Raw genomic sequence first — 9,158 nt, 5'->3', positions numbered from 1 at the left:
GGGGGGGTTCTAAGCAAATTTTGTTTTGTTTTTGATAAAGCATTCAGTTAATTTTGTTTGATTTTCCATCTTGCTTTAGAGTAAGAAATTTATTGTCTAACTCTAATTAGAGTAATGAATGTTGTCGGGTTTTTCATCTAAAGATACTCAAATGGTTGATTGTTGGCTCATATATATATATATATATATATATATATATATATATATATATATATATATATATATATTCCAATATAAATATTAATCATTGGTGTCAATATCTTGTTAGGAGGAATGTGAAAATGAGGTAATACTTATTTCAATTCTGACACTGGTTTCAAATAGGATACAGATATTCAGTGATCTTAGTTGGCATTTGGCAAGCTGATGAAACAAAGAGTTTTGCTTGATAGTGGAGTTTGGATGAAACTGGCTATGCATGTGTCTTTAGTTTTGCCTCTATTTGATCTTATTCTAAAAAAGCTATATTTTTAAGTTTTCTTTTGTATTTTTTGTTTACTTATATATGGTATATCAAGGATGTCTCACTCAAATGAGTTATGTTTCTCGCGGGGTTACATTTAGATGTGTACTAGTTATGGAGCTCAATTTAGATGTATGCTAGTTTTGGAGCTCCATGTTTATTTCTTGTACAGTAAACTTCTGTTGACTGATTAAAGTGTACTCCTTAACGGTGGTTGCTGAGGTTAGGATTGTTGATTCCAATATCACCAAATTCAATACTCCACCAACTTTTACCGACTTATTTAACATTTGAATTGTTGTGTATCTCTGTGTCAAATTCATGATTCTCCTTGATTTCTTTTAAGCCAAATAGTATGTAATTGATTGATGCAGTCTTTATAAGTTAGTTTTATTTGTTATAATTTCTGGATTAGGAGATACTTTACTTAGAAAGATAAGTATTGGACTATAATAACATACAACTACTTACCCGAATAGCTGCTATCTTTATTAAATCCTACTGCATAGTTTATAGAATTGCCTAATATCCTTTCTGTTCTCTTCCAGGGAATTTATTACTTAACGTTGGAATTCTGCAATAATTATTGGTATTAGCCATCATTTGATCATCACCTTGGACAATCTTTTTCTTGCAATTCAGGAGATTACCAAATGAGTAGGCACTCAAGCGACTTGGGGAGGAAGCTCCTACAAGAAAGTAGCAGAAGGAGTGGAAAACAGAGGTGAAGAAGTGAAAATATCTCTTGTCCCAATATTAGTTTGAATCCAGCAATGTTTAATTGTAAAGATGTATAATTTTATTCTTGTATAGGGATCTTATGTTTGCAAATATTTTATTTTTGTTTAAATTGTTTATGGTGAATGACATTTGTAAGTACAATTTGAACTTTGACGGTAATACTTTCCTGTTAATGAAATAAAATTTTAGTTTCTACATTAAAGGATGTGCTATAGAAGTGTCACTAGTCACTCAAATTTCCCATCACTTCTAAATGTCATAAACTAAGCTACGAACTATTTATTTACTGACAATAGATTAAATGTCAGAAATTTTAAAGTGACATTTCAAAAAGAGTCAGGAAATAAATGTCGTAAATTATTTACCGACATTAATATAAATGTCGAAAATTTCCCGACAATAAAATTTACGACATTTGACCTAAGTGTAAAATAAATGTCGGTAAGTAAATTTACGACAGTTATGGCACTTAATGAGACATTTATTAAATGTCACCGTAGCCCTTATTTCTTGTAGTGAATGTTATACCTCTCCTTTTATAGCTATCTCTCAGTATTCCTTTCCTCTTATAATAGAGCCATTATGAGCAATTAATGACATTTAATATAATGTTATGATTGGTAATCGTAACTGTTTCGTGAAGATTTTATAACGTTTTACGTCATTGATGCTCATTAATTACGGATAATACGTATTTGTACTTTTTGGTATCTAGGTTCATTCTTCTAATGCCTCTTCATATTACCAAGAGGCCCGAGTAACTGTTCCTCCCTGTTTTCTTGAATCTCTGCCCGTGCCTGTCAAAGCTCGTGTCTCTTCTGCTATCCTTTGCCAGTTATCACTCTTTTATTGATCCACGAGTCTTGATATATCATCACATAATTAATTCAATATGTTAACTTGATTTTCCCAATACAATGTGTATATGTGCAGTTCTCCATTAGACTTGCCCAGTATTAAGTATAGAACCGACAGAGTTTAGTGGCACTTTTTAATCATCAATTGGGATTTAGCTGACTAAATTTATTTTGATTGAAGCTACTGGTTATGAACTTAGAAATCTCGTGAAAGAAAAAGAGACTTATTACTTAATAAACTCAGGAATGAGTACTATTTATGACGTTGAAATTTGGGATGTGTCCTCATTTGACTAAGTGACCATTTGTGAACCTGAATGTGTTCAGTTTCCTCACCAACCAAATATGTATGCCTTCTGTGTTTATTTTCCTTCCTTTTTTATTGGTGACATAGTTAGAACTTAAATAGAAGAATTCAACTGTGATTAAGAGTCTATTAATAGAGTCAATGTGGCATATATATTTACTTTGTGTTGTTTCCGCAAGAATATAATGTCCTTTTTGTCTTCGATTTTATTCAGTGTCCAGTACCTACTTTGGGCCGACTAAATTCGGTTTTGCGCTGAGCAATCCCAAATTATAGGGTTAACGTGTTCTCTATCAAAGGCGATTGCATTCATCATTCTAAGAATTTGAACCTAAGACATCTGATTAAGATGGAGGGTACTTACCACCCATCACAAGCAGTGGCGGATCCAGGATTTGAATTTTATGGGTTCAAGTTTTAAAATTTTTAGTATTGAACCCATTATATTGTTAAAGTTATTAGCTCATATCTACTACTTGTTCCTATTTTAGATAATTTTACATAGAATACTATATAAATTTCAAAAGTATTGGGTTCAATTGAACCCGACATCGGGATCCTCCCCGGATCACAAGTCTAATAGCCTGTTTGGCCAAGCTTATTTTTGACCAAAAGTGCTTTTTTTGGCCAAAAGCACTTTTGGCCAAAAATTGAGGTGTTTGGCCAAGCTTCTGGAAGAAAAAAAGTGCTTTTGAGGAGAAGCAGAAGCAGTTTTGGAGAAGCAGAAAAAAGTAGCTTCTCTCCAAAAGCCTTTTTTGGGAAGCACTTTCGAGAAAAATACATTTAGAAGCAGTTTTTTAAAGCTTGGCCAAACACTAATTGCTGCTCAGAAGTGCTTTTCAAACTAATTAGCCAAACACAAACTACTTCTCACCAAAAGTACTTTTGAGAAAAACACTTTTGAAAAAAAGCACTTCTCAAAATAAGGACAAAATTTCACGGTATAGCCAGTTTTCGGACTGGTCAATCAAAAATAGCTAGCGTTTACCAAGTCAATGAAAAATAGCCACCGTTTTGCTGCAATAGAGACCGGTCCAACATAATATACTGGAGTTCGGTGCACTTGTGTATGAACTCCAGCATATTCTGCTGGACCGATATACTTTGCTGGCTCCAGTATAATATATTGGAGACTGGAGCATTGGTGCTCCAAACTCCAGTATATTATACTGGACCATTATACTTGCTGGAACTCTAGTATATTATGCTGGAGTTCTAGTGTATTTATGCTGGAACTCCATCATATTATGCTGGAGTTCCAGCATACTATCCTGGAACTCCAGTATAATATGCTGGAGTTCAATTATACTTATGCTGGAACTCCAGCATAATATACTGGAGTATTTTTCGGGTTTTGAACAGTGTTTTCGCTCAGATTTATCTTTACATAAAAGGTGACTAAATTTCGATTACTTTTGAAATTGGGCTATATTTGAACGACCAGTTGCAAATCTGACTATTTTTAAAAATATCCCCAAAATAAGCTGATTTTTACAGTTTGGCCAAACGGGCTATAAGTCATTTCCATCATCCTCTTTCCTAGAAAATGTGACGCACTTTCATTTCGAAGAGTTGCCTTCGCGTCTTTTCTTGCCTCTGGCTATGAAAAATTTTATTTTGTGTCTCGCACAACTGACACTAGTTGTGTGAGGCATCTTTTTTGTCTCACAACTGTGTGGGTCCCAGAATTTTGTGGACCCAGATGTGTAAGATATGGGTCCACAAATATGTGAGATAAAAAGAGGCCTCACACAACTAGTGTAAGTTGTGTGAGACACAAAATAAAATCACTCCTCTATAGTTGAATTAATTTCTCTATCAAATTAACTTGTGCCATCATATTATTAATTGTACCGCCACAAATAGAGTAGTATCTATCTATCTATCTATCTATCTATCTATCTATATTATTATAAAAGCACGAATATTAAAAGACAAAATGTTGAACGATAAAAATATCCCTAAAATAGTGATCGACGTTTATACCTTTCAAAATATTTTAATTTTTCAAAGAACTTATTTTGTATTGGATAAAACTGTAATATTTAAGACTCTGAAATCAATTAAAATTGTGATAAGAACTTACAAAGCGCGTATACTATGTAGGAAAACTTATACAAATGTCCCAAATAAATCTCAACTTACCAACCTCTAGCCATTAGTCACGGACTTACCAAAACTAGCCAACAAAAATTGAAAAACCAAATAATAGGGTTCTTTCTCTCAAAGAATCACATGCAAAAATCACCTTCCATATTTTTAAGTGTGATTAGCAACATTAGATACAAGACGGAAAAGAAATTTTATGGACGAGGTAGCAAATAAGGTGATGAAATACAAAAATCTATATAAATATTCCAAAAATCTAAACAAAAAAGGAACTTTTTCAATGGGTATAGTTGAAATTCATTGAAAATATATAGATAAGTCAATACAAAATTTGAGGAAGATTGGAGGTGATTTGGAGTGGTCTTGTATCAAAATTCATAATTAAATCGTGTTCAAAAAAGTCTTCTGCGACACATGTATCAAACATGTATCACGCATGTATCTCACACATAGGTATACATGGATATACATGTGATACACAATTGATACAAATATTATACATATGTGATACACAAATGATACACAGTGTGATACACATATCATTTTTTTTCATGTTCAGCTTTTATTTCGAATTTTCAATTCAAACCACCTCAAAACTTCACCAAATCATCCCAAAACTGAGATTCAAGCTCCTTAAGTTGTGCCCAATCTATTCTAATAACACCCACTCAAAACAAAGCAAAAATTTGATATTTTTTTACTACAAATAGCTAATTGGCTAATTTGGCTAATATTAGTAATATTTTATCAATTGGCCAATTTTTGTAATGAGCTACCTATAAATGGACATAGCTGGTAATTTCCCTACTATGTATTCTAATAAAACACAACGTCATATGAAATTTCTTATCCTAATACGGAAACATGTCGTCCTTTATTTTACTTTTTGTGGTAATTGAACTTATTGGAATTACCTTTATATTGAACTCCTTCCGCCAATCCTCTCATCTTCAATTTATAATCCCTTCATTTATGCTCTTGATAGTTAATAAGAAACAAAAAGTTCTTGTACATAGCTTCTATTCGAATTGAACCTGATTTATTTATTAGGAAAACCTATATTTTAGGAATTCCAAATTTTTTTTTTTTTGATTTTCTACTGTTCCAAATAGGATTTGAAACTGCGAAAAGAACCAACAACATTTTTAAAATAAAATAAACTTTAAATTCCTATTAACAAATCACTTTCCATAATTAACATTATCATGTATATGCCTTATAAGGCAATTTTTATTATTTGGATTGTTTTCCACAAATAAAATTGCCATTTTGTTTCATTAGTCATTCTAGGTAGAAAATATGGAGTAAAAGCGGACGTTGACCGCAAAAGCGGACGTTGACCGCATAAGCGGAAGCCGCAAAAGCGGTACTGGAACCGCAGAAGCGAAATGCCTGGCAGTTAAGTGAAATTAATCATCTTCGCGAATTTTTGAAAGAACAACATTTTGGACTTCGGACTAAGGAGATTTTGGACGATTTTTGAAGAGGGTTTCGAGGGCTATCATCAGGTATGGATTCTTGGGCTTAGATTATGTTATTATTGTGTATAAACATGAATTAACACTGAAAACCCAAGGAATTAAAGGGTAAAAATGGGGTAAGTTAGGGAGAATTTTGATGTAAAAATGGAATTTGGAGGGTCAAACGAACTCCGATTTTGGTGAACTTTATATGTATGGACTCGTGGCGAGACGAGGAATCCGGTGATGTGAATTTCGTAATTTTTCGAGAAGCGGGCCCAGGGCTCGGGTTTTGCTAGTTTCGAGATTTCTGTTATTTCTTGGTTGTTTTCGATTGGGTATTGTTCCCTTGGCATATTGTAATGTATTCGCTCTGATTTTAGTTAGATTCGACGCGCGTGGAGGCCGGTTTGAGGGGCAAAGGCGTCGAGAGCTAGAGATTTCACCGGTTCGAGGTGAGTACTACTTGTAAATGATATCCTGAGGGTTTGAAACCCCGTATTTGCACATCATAGTGCTGTATTGTGGTGACTTGCACGCCAGGTATGAGCGTGGGGTAGAGCACCGTTGGGGATTGCGACTTGGTCCGTCTCGGTTGTCGATTTTACTACGTAATTGACTGAAACATACTTGATGCTATCGTGATTTGGGTTGATTGCCATGTTTTGGGCTTCGTGCCGATTATTTGAATCCTTTAGGGATTATTATCACTGTTTTCATGACACTTAGCATACTAAATGATTTCAGTCCTGAGTTAAACCCTGTTTTGAAATGTGCAGTCATATTGTTAAAGTTTAAAGACTTAAATTGCATTTTTCTGATGTTTTGAGTTAAAAGCTATTACTTGACATTGCCTGAGTGGCTCATTTGCATGTTCTGGACTGAGGATGGATCGGGCTGCACGCCGCAGCGATACTATGATGATATTGCGCTTGGGCTGTAGGAGCCCCTCCGGTGTCTGAACCTCCACAGTGAGCGCGGGTACCCAAATGGATCGGGCTGCGCGCCGCAGCGGTCATGTGCATTGCATTGCATTCATGCATCTGTTCCTGTTTGTACTACGTGTCATGACATTCAGCACTCTCATTTCATTGGCATTCATGCTACTTCTTGCACTGTTTACCAGACGCCCTGGTGTTAATTGTTAGTGGAGTGCTGTGCCCGAGGGGCTGACTTATGTGCGGACTTGTATTATCTGAATACGCATTCATTGGCTTGACTGTTGTAAAAAGATATTTTCAAAAGAGGTTTCTAAACTGAGCCAGATATTTTCTAAAGGATTTTTCACGGTCTTACTGTTTTTCTAAAAAGGGTTGTACTGTCCTATATAGCATGATGGAGTGCTCTTATGTGATTTCTTGCCTCTCAGTTATTATTTACTCTTATTACCACTGAGTTGGAAGTACTCACTTTACTCCCTGCACCTCGCATGCAGTTGCAGGTATCGTTCACCCGGTAGCGGGTTATTAGCGGATTGAAGGTATTGTTATTGTAGCTGAGCAAGGTGACCGCCAACGTTCGCGGCACCGGATGTTGTCTTTTGTTTTTTTTCTAGAAATTCATTTTTGTATAATATTAGCCCTGTAGTTAAATCAGGTTCCTTTAGATGCTCGTGACTTGTGACACCCCGGTCGGGTAGTAATTACCAGTTTCTAATGCCATTAAGTTGTATCTTCTATTTATTTATGTTTAATAATTGTTAGTAAAAGGATTTGGGTTAGTTGGCTGGCCTTGTCTTCACGAGAGGCGCCATCACGACCGGGTATGAGAATTGGGTCGTGACAAGTTGGTATCAAAGCCTAGGTTACTAGGTCTCACGAGTCATGAGCAGGTTTAGTAGAGTCTCGCGGAGCGGTACGGGGACGCCTGTATTTCTCCTCAAGAGGCTGCAGAACCTTTAGGAAAACTTCCCATTCTTGGAATTCTTATCGTGCGTACTTGATTCAGCTTGAGATATAACTCTTGAAATTCCTTCCACACGTCTGTATGCGCACGCGAGCGCTCAGTATTATATGTGCCTTGACGGCTTGTGATTCCCCGATTAAGGGGCGAGATGAAATCTCCGTGAGTTTGATGTTGGGCCAGTCTGGAGGACTTGAGGCCGGATCCTTGCCCATGGCTTGAGCACCGAGGTGCTGATTGTGTGAGCAAGTGTTTTGAACTTATATGTTCAATATTGCCCCTATTAGCCGGAATGGCGGTTTGGTATTCATGTGATGAGTATGTTAGTACTGCGAGATGTAATTATATGACTTGGTAGTGACGAAGAAGTCTGCAGGATAATAGATGAACTGTTAAGTGATTCGACTCCTATTGTGGATTGATGTGTAGCCCGAATTATGGGCGCATGAAGAACATTGTCGTACCTCCTAGTTGCGAAGTGAAGTGCATTGCATGCGGCGGTATGAGTTCGGACTCAGGAAGACTAATGATTGAGTAACGTATATGATGGTGAAAGGTATGCTGAAGTACTAAATTGAGGCGAAGCAGGGGTCATCTCCTGCGGAGTGTTCTTGAGTGGTATGGTCCTTACGTGTATGTTAGAAGATCTCATGTGTAATTGAAGGGTATGTGTTGAAATTTAAAAATTGGGGTCGCTTAAGAGAGTGGACTCAGTTGATGTGGGGATAAATGCGAGGGTTATAGAGGATTTCAGTACTAGATGATCTGTGTTTTCACAAACTTGTAGATGATTTGAGTTTAATCTCACTATGACATTGTGGCATCATTAGAGTAAAAGTGTTATGAGTTGTTAAGTGTGTCTTGATATGTGGATTCGAGCCAAGTTGGGGAGGTTGCTGTTGATTAGCTGATTGCACGGTTATGTGCTATGTTGGTTACGTCTCAAGGTATGCTGGCGAATCGGTTCTAGTTGCAGAAATTGAGCCGAGGATGGGCGAGTGAAGCAAAATTTCGACAAAGGTTATATTATGTTCCATAGGGTATGAGAATTTCGGAATGTTTAGAGTTGTTGTTGGTAAAGAATGCTCGGTGCATAGAGCAGGAAGTTGCTTGGTTGTATTGGGATGAGGGTCTCATTTTACGGTACCGGAGTGTCAATAAAGCACAAGTGGTTCTGTTCGTTAAATCAGATAATTTGCAGATGAATAAGAGAGAATGACTCTCGAGAATGGTTTTAATGTGTTCAAGAATCTACATGTAGCACTCGGGTGTTTTAAGGTGGTGTATGTGACTAAAAGCAGTGTTTTCAAATGAAAAAT

The 9,158-nt window shown here is 36.2% G+C and overlaps 1 long non-coding RNA gene across 1 annotated transcript in view; it reads left to right on the top strand.

Annotated features, from left to right (window-relative positions):
* LOC109220190 overlaps positions 1-1,401 on the top strand; it is a 1,985-nt gene extending 584 nt beyond the window's left edge. The window contains exon 2 of the long non-coding RNA XR_002067042.1: positions 1,012-1,401. This is a non-coding gene — a long non-coding RNA (uncharacterized LOC109220190). The remainder of the gene's footprint in view (positions 1-1,011) is intronic.
* The last annotated feature ends 7,757 nt before the right edge of the window (positions 1,402-9,158 follow it).

This window comes from Nicotiana attenuata, unplaced genomic scaffold (assembly GCF_001879085.1).
Source record: "Nicotiana attenuata strain UT unplaced genomic scaffold, NIATTr2, whole genome shotgun sequence".
In the NCBI taxonomy this organism is placed as follows: domain Eukaryota; kingdom Viridiplantae; phylum Streptophyta; class Magnoliopsida; order Solanales; family Solanaceae; genus Nicotiana; species Nicotiana attenuata.
This window is presented reverse-complemented; position numbering and strand designations above follow the sequence as displayed.